General features: G+C 38.5%; 1 pseudogene; it reads left to right on the forward strand.

Moving 5' to 3' along the window:
* Nucleotides 1–15,559, forward strand: part of LOC145405332 (sialin-like) — a 356,107-nt pseudogene that overhangs the window by 266,709 nt on the left and 73,839 nt on the right.

Raw genomic sequence — 15,559 nt, forward strand, 5'->3', positions numbered from 1 at the left:
CTAATTGAAAGAACGTGTTAGGGGAAAATGCTCTGATTTCGTAAGTGGTAGACATGAGTAGCAAATTTTTGCATATATTGTTCATATATATTTACACTCCAGTTTTTTTTAACTATTTCACCCATCAACACGTCCCGATCTACATGTATATGGATTAAACTCAATCTAAAAAATATATATATTTTCTTTTCAGATGGGAAATTTATACAGCTGACATAGGTGAAAGGTAGTGGAAAGTATAATTGTATCCAAAGGCAGACCTCTGTACAACGTTGATTATCACATTTATCATAGTTTTTCTTATAATGAGAATTTATTTATTGTGCTGTACGTCCTTATCATGAGGAAATATTCCTGCGAAAAATATGGAAAATTATCTCAAATGTATAATTATAAGCTCCTCAGTTTCATTACGAGGATTTATCATTACCTCTATTTTGCCACGAACTGGCAGTTTGGGACCACTGTGCGTCGTAAGGCAAGAGACAATTTTATATGAGTGAAAGGCTGAAAGTGGAAAAAATGGTAAAGGAAAGTTGGAATAGGAAGATTATACGTCAGGGAAGCAGGTAATCTCTTGAGGCCAGGCATGTATTTCCAGACAACTTTATTCACATCCGTAGATTTTTTTTTTTTTTTTTTTTTACTGGACAGGCTAGATACAACTTTCAGTACAAACCTACACCTTTTTTAAGTTAATTAAAACATACTGAAGTAACAAGAATACATTTTTAAAATGATACCGGATTCAAGGGATGATGTAAGTTTTTTTCGAAAAACGAAAAGAACGTTTAAGGTGGACGATGGAGCAGCAAAGGAGTGAAGGGAATGGATGACAGAGGGCTAGGAGGAAAGGATTATATGTCTGAGTGACCAGGAGTTTGTATGTCACAGATCAAAATCGACGGAAGTAGTTTATAGGCGATGGCTTGTTATCACTGATGTACAGTAGCCAAGAAGTGAACTGATCTGGGTAAAGGAAAAATCAGTGGGCATCGGCTATGGATGGTATATAAACTATTAATAAACGGGACCTGGTTATGTATGGTTTAAAACTTACGGTGCAGGCCATAACATAGGATATCTAATGGACTGAATTTTAGGAAATGAGGCTACTTGTTCATGTTTTGGGGAGTCATTCCACTGGGGCTGATAATAACGAGGATGTATAAATAAAGCAAATGTGCATTTTTCTTTCCTATGCATTCAGAAAAAAACATGAAAACTGCATATCTAATCCTGCGAAGTACATACCGAATTGAGAGAATTACAAAATGATATTACTGCGCCATAAAAGAAGCTACCATCCCGTTGTAAAAGCCCCTTGACTGCAGTGGTGGCATATGTGAAGGAGTGATATCTTTGGATGCACTCAGTGAGTCGTTGCAGCAGCAGCAGCGGCAGCAGCAGCAGCAGCAGTAGTAGTAGTAGTAGTAGTAGTAGTAGTAGTAGATGTTGCTGTTGTGGTGGTGGTGGTAGTAGTAGTTGTAGTAGTAGTAGTAGTAGAAGTGTATTATAATTATTTAGCAGATGGCAGTCCATTTTACAATGCAATATCTGTCCTCCTTCCCCTGTTTATAAGTGTTGGATTAGGGCTTGCACTCATAAAGGTAATGGTGGAAAACTTGATATAACTGGAAAAATTATCTTGGAACCAGACGAAGTAACTTGAGAAATGTCGTTGAACCCCACGTGCTCTCTTTCCCCTATGTCTGATCCTTTTCATTTTTTGGAGGAGGCTGACCACTGGCGGGGTCACTCTCCCGAAATATCATATCACAGATGAAAGTCCATTGTTCAACATGTATTTAAATATCAGAGCTATATCTGCACCCCTTTCACAATTTCTGAGAATATATAATTTGGTGAGGGGCACACCCACCTTACAATTATGGTTGGAAAATCGTGTATAGTGGAAGACCTTTGGAGGAGCCTGACGAATACACCTGGGATATTTCATATGTAGCCATCAAATAGTCTAGGAAGAGTTAAGGCACAGACACACAGACAGACAGGCTTAATCTCGCGCAGCAGTATTGGGCGAGTTGCTGAAAATCATAACATCCTGCTTCGCCTCAGTGATGAAAATCCTTTAGGCAGAAGAGATTAATTCGGGGTGAGGGTGGTAGAAAGGTTAAGAACAATTATGAAAAATATGGCAGGAGTAGGTTTACGTTGATTCTGGAAAGAAAGTGGAGGGAGAGTACACAGCTCATATTATAACAAAACTGTGGCCATGAAAGATTGGGTGAGTGATGATAACAGTTGGAACATGTATTGGAAGGGAATGGTGAGCTACGAGACCAAAGAGAGGAAATATTTTCACCTGAGCTCTCTCAGATCTACTCATGAAAAATTTCGCCACTAAGGACACCAAAGTCTGTGTCTGGGTTTGCGTATGAGATCTGTGTTGTGTCCACTATCTACCATGTCCTGGAGTAGTATGTAGGTGGGAAGCCAAGGGGCAAAAGGTAATGAATAGCCAAAGCAAGATGACCATGAAAAAACCTGTGTGTTTGAATATTGCTAGAAATTAAATATTTTCTCAACCACTGGGATACTAGAAACTAACATTCTTTGCAATTAACAGAATGGAGTGAATTCGGCAGTGCCTTATGTGATCAAGTTGATGGCGTCAGTGGTCTGGGGTGCTGGCATTTCTGTCCTCTCTACCAGGAACCTAATCACAGTGGCAGTCGTCAGGAAACTCTCCACAGGCATAGGTGATGCATTTCCCAATAATACGTTTTCATATTCTTTGCATTATAAATAACCGTTTTCTTTTTGGAAGATTCTGCAGCTGAACATTATGTAGTTAGTGGAATCATTTTCATCATTCATCGTTTTATCTCGTTTTAGCTCATCTTCCCCCCCCCCCCTCCGGAATAAAACGGGATGAACAATATCCATAAATCAAAAAATGAAAAATGAAGACGATACTCTTATTAGAGAACTAAAAGGAAGAGACCATATATCCATTCTCTAACCATGTACTTTGTAAGTCTTTGAATTTCTGACTTCACTCCGCTGGGCAAGTCAGTCTACTCTCCCCAGCTTCACCTGAAGCTGAAGCTTAAGAAAGGGATGTAACCCTTGTCATATGAACTTCCATGCACACTTCATTCATCTACTTCTATCTTTCATTTTCTCCATTGTCATCGTGTATTACTTGCTTTGTCACATATTTACTGTATCAAGTAATCTTAACTTTCCACCCTCCCTCCTGCAATCAAACTCAGTCACATAATTTTCTTCGGCCTAATCATGTATGCTTTCTATGTGACACCATACCAGTTAGCAATAGAGTTGCTAATTCCATATTTTTCAGAACGCTCTACATTTCTTATCTGTATTATAAATGCTGCTGTGTCCCTCCCATCCCTCCCCCGCACCTGTGTGTGTGTGTGTGTGTGTGTGTGTGTGTGTGTGTGTGTGTGTGTGTGTGTGTGTGTGTGTGTGAAAACTGGCAAAAGAAAAAAAAAGTTACACTCGTTGACGGTTCATCTAAATGTTCAGTCATCATAGCTGAAGCTGCATCTTGTTTCAACTCCCTGCTCATTGTGACCATGCAGGGTTTCCTTGACTGCCTACTTACGATCATTAATGACTGTCATTACTCCTCTCTGCTTGTGACTCGTAGTAGTTTTTAATTAATATTTGTTGAAACAAGAGGGGCATATGTTACCCCATGGGCTTATAAAGCGCTTGAGGAATATTATATCTCTTGTCGTAACTGAATAAAAATTTTGATAGTCCTGGATCAGTCGAAGGTTGTTTGATATTTCTCCCTGCGATTTAAAACAGCTCAAGATAGCCTAAAGTCCCAACGACTTTGTATGAAAGACAAACAAAATACTACTGTATATCACCCAGTTACCTCCAAGTTGTCTCAACCCAACACTGGTCCTCCCATCGCTTGCATCGCATAGAAGAGGTCTCTTCTGTGTTCTTTGTTTTATAATCAGTGCAGAGAAGAACGTATTTGGCCACTTTTCCAGCAAGGCAGTTCGTGATTTCCGTGTCTTCTTTCAGTTGCTCCAGTTGCTTGACTTTCTGTATGTGTCTCCCCAGAAGTATGTTATTTTTGTATTTCCTGCTTTTTTTCGCCTCTCAGAAGCTCAGCATGGAGTCCTTCACCGCTCTTGAATTTTCTTCTATTGGTGAGCTGGTGAATGTCGTCCAGGAGAATTTCAGTTTCCAGGCACTTATGCCATGGCCTTGGTTTGGACGGAACTAGCAATTAAGCTCCAGGTTAGGCAGCTCCTCTTGATACTCTGATAGCGTCTTGTTTGTGAGGTTGAGATAGCCGATAGTGTTGTCAGGGAACTATAGTTGTCCTTCGTTAAAGTGGATAAGTTATTTGTGGGTCTTGTTCTCAGTGATACGTTGATGGTGCCCAGTTCTTCTTGCAGGGTAATATTGATCTCTTCAGAGGCCTCTTGTTGAAGACTGCATTCGTTCGATCTTCACTGGGCGTCCTGAAGGTCTGTTTGGAATGATCGAGAAGGAAGTATTCAGAGTTACCAATAAACCTGCTGTATATCCACATACATCAATGAAATAAGGATTCCACCATCAAGCCGTACATCAGGAGAGCATTAAACCACTCGACCAACTGAAATACCCCCCCCCCCATCAGGAAACTGAAAGGGCTACGTAAGTGCTTTTCAACAATGGACACACCAACCTGGATATCAATGATATAACAGGTAAAAAGAGTTAGAGAAATGGTACCAAGGAAATGAGAACAGACCCAGTCAAGATGGCCAGTGCATAAAATTACCATACAAAGCCCATATGCATATAGAATTAAACACAGAAGAGATGGTACTGAAACGGATAATCAAATTATACGTGAAATCGTCTAACCCCCAAATACCGCCAATCTCGTCATATATTAAAAAAATAAGAAAACTTCATGACTGCTCAGAAGGAGCACAACTAAACAAACGTAAGACCTGCAAAAGGATCATCTTGTGTACAAAAACACCTGCAAACTAGATAACTCTGAGTCCCAACCCTCTTTAAATATTGGATACTCGATCACAAAACTCACCAGAAGAATTAATCTTCACCTCCAGAATAGTATGCCCAAAACACACGCCAAATAGTGTCATAAAACCCACCTAACCAGACAATAATGGATGAAAACCCCGTCACAAGACACCTACAGATATTAGAAGGCCTCATCATCTCATCAATGATAGAGTCCCAGCCATGAACCTACAAGCAAAAAATTTGGCAAAGATTCTGTCCTTGCAGCCTGCTCCACCTCTGATGGTACAAGGATCGGGACTGATGACATCAATTCACATCTGAAATCCTGGCTGCTCTCAATGGCTGGACGCCACTCGCCTCCTATTGGTCACTTGCCTTATCTCTGCTTGTATAGTATATGTAACACCCGTATATGCCATTTCTTTTGGATTTTTGGACCACTTGATCGACTCTGTTCTCTTTTTTTTTTTTTTTTTTTTTTTTTAAACCCTTGTCCGACTATTAATTTAACGACATAGTATCTCGTCCTCTTGCTACACACTGGACTTTGTTATTCTTTTACACACTCCTGCTAGCACCACCGCCACTAACACTTCCCAGCTGTAGTAAGAAGCCGAACTCCGATTATTTTTCTCAATTAGGTGTACAGTATACACGAGGGAGGATGGGCCCATTAATAGGGGTGGTTATTGAAGGCGACTGGGGTGGCATTCCACTCTGATAGGGTCGAGTTATAGGTAAGTTTGCTGGTGGGAGTTGCTTGCTCGGATAGGGATGGTGAAAGTGCAGCATGTAAAAACAGAAATGAAGATGTCCAAAATAATACCGCGCATTACTAACATGAATAAAGACATTTTGATTCACAGAATCACCAGTCTTTCATTTTGAAAAGTTTAATGTAGTTTTGTCCAAATTCTTTAACACTCGAGATGGCTTTAAAGCCACCTGTAGAAGTGATAATAGTGTTTCGACTCCTGAAATATGAGTTGATATAATTTGCTATGGCAGGTGTTGATACATTACCACCCCATGAACTAATGACAAGAAAAGACAGTATTTGTGAAATGGCTAGATAAGCACATTGGACAACACTCTGATGAAGAAATACAAGAGGAAATCTAAGAGCATAATAACTGGCTACAAGTAGGGGAAGTAGAAATACTCTTACTCTTGCGAATATATGCTTAAATAAGATCCAAAGAAACAACAAATGCAAAGAAAATACTAAGTGGGCTCCAGGCTTACAACAGTATGTAATGCGTGAGCAGTGTCAAGAGGAAAAGTATATCAGTCTTCTGACCTGCTCTAAATGATATGCAAAAGATGATCACTAGGCAAAAACTGCAATATCCAGGAAAGTATGTGTTCAGAGTGGGGGGAAACTGGTCACCACAAAGCTTGCTCAATCCGCATAAGGGCGAACAATGACCAGGCTAACCATAGTAAGCATGCAATGGCCTGTCCCATATTCAAGGAGAAGCTCAACACCAAGAAGGACACAGAAAAAGGAAAAAAACAAAAAGAAAAACAAACATTTGAGAGCCAAATGCAGCCCGCCAAAATATACTGTTGGCTAAGGTAAAAGCCACCTAAAAACTAAATTTGAGGAAAACTCGCAAAACTCTAGGGAATTCAGTCACTGCATTTCACAAAAGCCAGTACATATGAAAAGATTCATGGCTGCTGGCATTCGGTCGACTTTGATCAAATCCTTACCAAAAGTACTAGGCTTCTGCACATGCATATAGCTGCTCATTCCTGAAGGTTTGGTTAAAATTCGTCCACAACTTTTCGAGATATTTTGGCAACACACACACACACACACACACACACACACACAGGGATTCAATCTAGGCGGACGTGTGACACCGGCGCTCCGTACCAAATCATCACGGCCAGTGGCATTACCTAAATAGTATCTTTGTATGAGTCAAGCTCAGTACCAGGTTAGACTAAATGATTGTTCATTATAAAAAGGAAAAAAATAATAAGTTTCAACAAGACTTGTAAAAAAAGGAAATAGAACCAAGACGAAAGAATACACTGAGTCATCTCTGAGGTTTGTTTAGACTACAACAAGACGGAGATTGTAAGTATATGCTTTGCACTTTAAGTATTGCAAAATGGATACATACTTTAGTAAAACAAATTTGGAAAAGAAAAGGGATAAAGGTAAAAAGCAAAATAATGATTTCTACCAAGAACTGGTTGAAGTAGAGACCCACAATAGACTGGTTGAACGTGTAAACAAACTAGAAATGGCTTTCAAAAATGAAATTGATGAAATAAAGAAGCAGATGCACTTGCAAAAGGAAGAAATAGAAAAACTAGGAAGGGAGGCCAATAAGAAAGACACAACCACCAGTGAACTAACCATGGAATTGAGTACACTTAGGAAGAAAATGAGTGAAATGGCAAATACGGTAGTCAATCACGAGAGTGTTATGGAAGAGTTCAAAAATGACACAGAGACAATTAGGCAAGTTAGCAGTCTTATTGACCAGAGCAGTGATATTGAGGAGAAGATAACACAAGTAAATGAAGCTGTGCAAAGCTACAAAAATGATGTAGAAACCACGTATGCTGAAATGGTGAAAGTAAAGAAAGATTTAGAAACAAGGGTGGAGGAAAAAAGCATTAAAAAGGAGGTGAAAAGAATAATCCAAAACAATCCAAAGTTAGTCAGAAATTCAGTAGAGAAAAACAAATCAATAGTAATCACTGGTATAGAAGAGGATGAAGTTAAAAACAAGATCACAAGAGACAAAAAGGAGATGGCAAATGTAATGAGCTTACTGAAAGAAGTATCAGAGGAAATCTGTAGTAAAGGCATAGAGGAACACAAAAGGTTAGGGAAATACGAGAAAAGCAAGACAAGACCTCTAAAGGTGACTTTCCAGAGTGTAAACACTGTGGAAGAGATACTAAAAAATGCAAAGAATCTTAAGGAGAAAGAGGAGTTCAAAAATGTATGGATAAAAAGATGCCTAACACAAGAGGAACTGGAATTACTGAAAGAGAAAAGGGAGGAAGCAAAAACAAAAAATGAGGGAAGATCAGAAGAGGAGAAGAAGAAATTTTTTTTTACAAAGTAATAGGATTGCAGGTACGAAAGTGGTACACAAACAGGATGGAAGAAAAAGGAGGAAGATAGTAGAACCATGTCATGACAAGGATATAAACAAGATGATAAAGTTGATGTACTCAAATGTGGATGGAATGGTATCTAAATTACTAGAGATGAATGATTATGTCAGAGAAAATGAACCACAAATAATATGCCTAACTGAAACAAAATTAATACCAAGGATATCAAATGACATACTAAACTTAGAGAAATACAATATATGGAGAAGAGACAGATATTTTAAAAAAGGAGGAGGAATTATAATATTAACTAAGAAAAATATAAAAGTCAAGGAAATAAAACTAGATATACCATCACAAGTAGAACTGATTCCAGTAGAGATCGACACATCTGAAGGTAAAGTAATTGTAGCCAATTTGTACATGCCACCCAGATCAAACACATGGGAAAGAGACGAATATGAGGACCTGGCAGAGAGTACAATTCAGAGAGTAAGATCATTGCTACATAAAATGGAAGAGAAATCGGGAAGAATTATACTAACTGGGGACTTCAATACAAATATAAATTTGAATACTCTAGATATAAATAGCCAAGAAAGCTGTTGGGATCAAAAGCTCCTGGATCTCGTACAAGAGTTTTTCTTAATGCAACATGTGAGGGAAACCACCAGAAAAAGAGGACTTGATGTACCTTCAGTGCTAGATCTAATATTTACAAGGCAAGAAAATGATATTGACAGTTTAATATATCACCCTCCACTCGGCAAAAGCGATCATGCAGTACTAAATTATAACTTCAGGATAGCATATGACATAGTAAACAGCAATGATAGTTACAAAAAGAGCCTAAACTATGAAAAGGGAAATTATCAAGACCTAAAGAAGTATTTCTTAGAAGTTGATTGGGAAAATGAGCTTAGAGGACAAGATTTAAATGCTCTATATAAAAAATTTTGTGAATTTTATGAAATAGGAGTCCAGAAGTACAACCCACAGCACAAAGAAGCAGATAAGAAAATACAGAAATGGTTCAATACAGAATGTAAAAAATCAAAAGAAAGAAGAGATTTGTTGTGGAATAGATACAGAAGATACAATAGTGAAAGGGCGTATAATAATTACAAACAGGCAAGAAACGACTATACAAGAATAAGGAGGGAAGCCCAAAAACAGTTTGAGGAGGATATAATAAATATAAGTAGTGATCAACCAAAGCTGTTTTACAGCTATATCAGAAGTAAAACTAAAGTAAAAGATATAATACAATCCATTACGGACGAGGGAATCACTTATACACAAGAGAAAGATATTTGTGAAGCACTAAATAAGAATTTCCAATTAGTTTTTACAGAAGAAAAAAATTATGAGAGGGACTATGTGGAACACGCATGTCCACACATACTACCAGATATACAAATAGCAGAAAAAGTAATACAGGAGGAATTAAATAGATTAGACAGAGGAAAAGCAAGTGGTCCTGATGAAATTTCATGTTAGGTATTACGAGAATGTGCAAAGGAGTTATGTAAACCATTATTATTAATTTTCAAGAAATCCTTGAGTCAAGGTAAACTACCTGATATTTGGAAAAAAGCAAATATTGTCCCCTTATTCAAGAAAGGAAATAGACAAAATCCACTCAACTACCGACCAGTATCACTGACCAGTGTTGTAAGCAAGGTATTAGAAAAACTTATAAGAAAAGCTTGGGTAAATCATCTAGAATAACACAGTATGATAACAGAAAGACAGTTTGGTTTCAGAAAAGGAAAATCATGTGCTACTAATCTGTTGAGCTACTATGACAGAGTAACAAACACAATACAGGAAAGGGAAGGATGGGTGGACAGTATCTATTTAGATTTCAAGAAAGCTTTTGACACAGTACCACACCAAAGACTTTTATGGAAACTGTACCATCAAGGAGGAATTCGAGGCAAACTGTTTTGTTGGATGCAAAACTTTCTCATAAAAAGAGAAATGAGGACAGTACTAAGAGGAAACTACTCATCATGGAAAGAAGTGACTAGTGGAGTACCACAAGGTTCAGTGCTGGCACCAATCATGTTTTTAGTGTATATAAATGATATAAACAGTAACACTGGAAATGAGAGCTATCTGAATATGTTTGCAGATGATGCAAAAATACAAAGGAGAATTACTAGCACAGACTCTTGTAGGGAGCTACAAGAAGAATTAAATAAACTTCATGAATGGAGTAGTACATGGCAAATGGAATTCAATGTGGACAAGTGTCATGTAATCAAGCTTGGTAAATGTGGAAAAAGACCTGATTGGGATTATAAGTTAGGAAATAAAACCCTATACACATCAGAAAGAGAGAGAGACCTAGATGTGATTATCAATAACAGACTATCTCCGGCTGACCACATCAGCGAGAAGGTACGGAACATGTATACACTGCTTGCAAATATGAGAATAGCATTCACATACGTAAATGAAGACATGATAAGAAGGATAATAACATTCATTAGACCAACCCTGGAATATGCATCAGTAGTCTGGAGTCCTCATCTCAAAAAACACATAGACAAGATTGAAAAAGTTCAAAGGGCCGCTACAAGATGGATACCAAGCTTAAGGGACCTAAGCTACAAAGAAAGACTAAATAAACTGAATCTACCAACACTACAGGAGAGAAGGAAAAGAGGTGACATGATAATGCTATATAAATGCATATCAGGAAAGGAGAAAATAGACATAAATGATTACTTAACACATGGAGAAGCATCAGCAAGAGGACACTGCAAAAAACTGCATAAGAAGAGGTGATAAAGACGTAAGGAAATTCAGTTTCCCAAACAGAACAATTGATCAATGGAATGCACCACCGAATGAAATAGTGTGTGCCAAAACGATTCACAAATTTAAGGATATGTATGATAAATATGGTTTAAGATACGGGACAGTACGAGCTTGACTAATTCCTGTAAAGATACAATTAGGTAAGAACAATTAGGTAAGAACACACACATTGACAATAACTGGACAGTATGGCCTAGCCTTGCTAAAAGTGGGCGATAAAAATAGAACGTTGACTGAAATGGTCAAGGCAGCAACAAAAGAAGCAAACAATGCAAAAGACAACGCAAATAACACTGCGTGATGTAAAGCATACTAAGATCTTGATTTGCAATCTGCACTATTGCTAAACATCAGGAACCCTGGGACATACAAAACATACGTAAAGAAACTGAACAGGATGCTGAAAAACAGTAACTTGCCAGAGATTTGGTCTGACAACCCAGAATCTGCGGGATTACTTCAGGCAACTGTTGCAACCCCCGACCCTATAATGACGGAAACCGAGACGGCTGATATTTACACAGTGAAGCGTTCAGATGCTATGGCAACTTCTGGAATAATACAACAGAAAGATAAAACCAACAATGCAATACCCTATATGCAAGGAACTGAGACACAAGCTGGCACCCTCTAAAGGGGAACCAGCATAACAGAGGATGAACACAGGCGCCCTTCATACTCGGGCACAACAGAAAGGACACACAGGAGATTGTCCCTTGGGCAACGTATTGTGACTTACGCAGACGATCTCGAACTTACAATTTATGTAAGCGAAAAAGCACCATTCCCAAGAAAAGAAATTACACATAACGAAGTAATTAAGAGAACAATGACTGGGATAATGAAACTAGGTTACGCCGACCAGGATAAATCAATGATCAATTAAAATAAAATGACAAGGTAAAAAGAAAAAGCTAGATGCAGGTTCCTTCATGGTCTCCAAGCACGTCTACCTGTGTATACTCATATGCAAGAGAAAAAAAATCAAAGCTCTAATATGAATGAGAACATTATAACTGCACAGCACTATCTGTCTGTATAACTACAGCCACACACCTTTACTCCGTAAGAGGTGGCCACAAATGAATCGCCTCCATGTTGTTCTATCCCCCATCATTACGGTGCCCTGTCCTCAGCTTGCCTCCTGTCCCATATATCTCTCCACTCCATCCATCCATCTCATCCTCGGTCTCCCCCTCCACTTCGCTCACATACACTCTCCTCGTTATTCTCTCACTCGCTTTCCTTTCCATGTGGCCTGGTGGCCAACCACTTCGATGAATTTCTCCTAACGCTTTCTATCATATCCACATCCACACCACAACGCTCCCTCACTTCGTCATTTGCTAGTCTGTCTCTCCATGTAGCTCCACGTGCTCGTCTCAAATAAATCATTTCCACTACACACACTCTTGATTTGTGTCCTTTCGACAAGGTCCAAGCTTCTCTTGGTATTACAATACTATCATACAACGGCTTTTTTACACTCCAGCTCACATCCCTGTTTCTTATCACTGCTTTCAAAGCACAACACAATGTACGTTATTAGATTGCTAATAAAAACGAACTAACTAATACTTACCTGAATTTAGACCCTGATATAATACTGATAAATGGCTCACCGAGCAATTCTAAAAAAAAAAAAAAAAAAAAAAAAAAAAAAAAAAAAAGACTGTCTGCCAGTCAAATAAAGGCAACGACTTAAATGATGATGTACAGTAACAATAACAATAAAAAGAACAATTAACCACATAATAACTGAATATTAATAGTGAACGCTTAGCTGTAAAACTCCACACAGTTTTAGATGCAATTGGTACTATGTACCTTTCACCAAGACGCCCCAATCTACCATGTTACGATCAACCAAGGAGAGCCAGCAACACTCAAAAATCGCATATCATTGGGGGCTTCAGTGCAAGACATCGCGCATGTATGTACAACAACAACAGCAACAACAACAACAAGAAAGATAATAATGATAATGTAGCACATATACTAGGTACTATAATTAAAACAGGAATAATAATAACTTTGGGGCTAAACTTTCTCACAAGACTTGGACCAAAAGGTACCACTACGCCTGTTAGAATTTTCAGTAACTATATATAAAGATCATTTGAACTATTATATACAACAAGGACCGTTAACATGTAATTCCCGACTTCCAGTAATTTCCAGTCTACCTACTTTGCCCATCCAGTTTTTTTTTTTTTTTTTTTTTTTCAATAACAGAACGGAGGAAGGAAAAACAAATGGAGAAAAAAAAATAATCCATACACCAGATTACTGGTGTCCTCTGTTCATAAAATATCTGTAACAGTTAGACTTGAAGAGTTGTAGGTTGAAATTTGGAGGAAAACAACTCTGGGGAAGCGAGTTCCAGAGAGATGCAGTTCGGGGAATGAAAGAATTCTGATAGGCAGAAGTTCTGCAATATGGTTGAGTGACATTCCAGTCATGAGCGCTACCAGATGCCCGTGTAGCACGAGGGAAGGCATGGAGAGGTGGCACCATGGACGCAACTTCGTCTGAGCATTTGCCAAAAAAATATCTGTAAAATAATGCAAGGGAGGCAACATTCCTTCTTACTTGCAGGGGAGGTAGTTTATATGTAATGGCAGGGTTGTTAATGATTCTAACAGCTTTATTCTGAATTTTGTCTAGTTGCCTTAATGCAACCTCTCCACAACCATTCCACAAGGGTGAGCAATATTCAAGCTGAGAGCGCACATGACTCTTATAAATTATAGCTAACTGCTCATCGGCGAAGAAGTTACGGACTCTGTACAATAATCCAAGTTTCTTTGAGGCAGTTTTAGCAAGTGATCTGACATGAGAAGTCCAGCTGAGGGCACTGTTAAGTGAGACACCAAGAATTTCAATACTTTTGGAGATGGGAATATTTGTAGCACTGAAGGTAATGTACGAGTCTGGCAATATCTGTCTATTAGTAAACTGTATATATTTAGTTTTACTAGCATTAAAAGAGACAAGGTTGTTTTGTCCCCATTCACTGATTGTAGATAGATCTTCATTTATGGAGATGGCTGTATTGAGTTGAGAGGTAGAGATATTAGACTTTGTAAATGGATGTCTGAGTGTGAATGAACTATGTAGTGTTGAGTCATCTGCATATGAGTGAATGGGATTGTGAGTGACAGATAAGAGATCATTAATATGAACCAGAAATAGGGTTGGCGCCAAAACTGATCCCTGCGGCACGCCGGCGTTAATTGAGTGGAAATTCGAATATACATCATCTACTTTTACTCTTATTTTCCTGTCACTAAGATAAGAAGAAATCAAAGGAACAAAAGACGTTAGTCCATAGCAAGGGAGTTTGGACAGCAGGGAACGGTGCCATACTCTGTCGAAAGCTTTAGAGATATCAAGAGCTACTGCATGAGTTTCTCCAAAAAGATCTATTGATTGATGGATGGTATGAGTTAAGAGATTGAGTATGTCAATGGTGGATCTTTCGTGGCGAAAACCGTATTGTCTATCATTAATTAAGTTGTTGGATTCAAGATGTTTAACAATATGCTTATTAATTAAAGTTTCAAATACCTTACCAAGAGAAGATGTGATAGCTATTGGTCTGTAATTGGAGGGGTCAGACGAACCAACATTTTTGATAACCAACATTTTTGATAAGCTAGGCAAATTGGGGAAATATACGAAAGCAAGCTAGACCAACAAGAATTACCCAAGATATGACAGCCTAACACACAAAATATAAACATTTAAATACACATTTTGACATCAGTTATACAGACAGCAGCTAAAAAGAGTATTACCTATACTTTCTACAAAACACTGCCACATTACATAATGATTAAAGTGCTTAAACACATTCAAACATTAGACAACCAACAAATAACACACTTGATACCAAGAAACCTTTGGTGCGGACGTTAACATTTTGAAAAATAGTAGACTATTACAGGGGAATTTTATGAAAGAATGTATCATGTTAGCTTAAAGAAGACGGGAAAGAATTATCGATAACACTGACTCAGAAAACCACCGACCAAAACTTTAGACCAGAATAAAAAAATAAAAAAAAGTATGGAGAGAAAAACGATGAAAACATCCATTATTAGAGATGAGAATGGTCCTAAAGTAACATAAGACTAAGATACTGAGACGGGGATTAGAAGAGAATGGGCTAGTACCTTCAGAATAAATGAGGAAGAAAACAGTGACTTTGACAGAGAACATGAAACAAATATAACTACTTAGGTCAGCTCTAAATCAGGACGAACTCAGCATAGGAGGAGTAGACTGTAGCACCAGTCGAGCAGGGCAGTACTCCCGAGGTGGATGGAAAGCTGATGACAGGGAGTGCTGGAGCTCCCGTTTCATCAGCCCTCAGGACTAGTTCCTGACCATCCCCCCTTTGCTGAACTTGTTCAGTGTCTCAGTTACACAGAGAGTAGGCCAGCATGCTCTCCAGTACAAATTTCTCTAACTATCTACACCAAACTACATGCACAGTACACACTACACTTCCTATTCAAAATTTAACTAAAATGGCGTCTCTGTACCAAGCCTCGGAGTCCCCAGAGGGGGGGACCATAAATGCCCCCACCATCCGCCCCTCTCCCGGTGACGACTCGAGGTGCCTGGAACCACTGTCTGA

This window comes from Coenobita brevimanus, chromosome 66 (assembly GCF_032717465.1).
Source record: "Coenobita brevimanus isolate Jiangsu-jjx chromosome 66, ASM3271746v2, whole genome shotgun sequence".
NCBI lineage: Eukaryota > Metazoa > Arthropoda > Malacostraca > Decapoda > Coenobitidae > Coenobita > Coenobita brevimanus.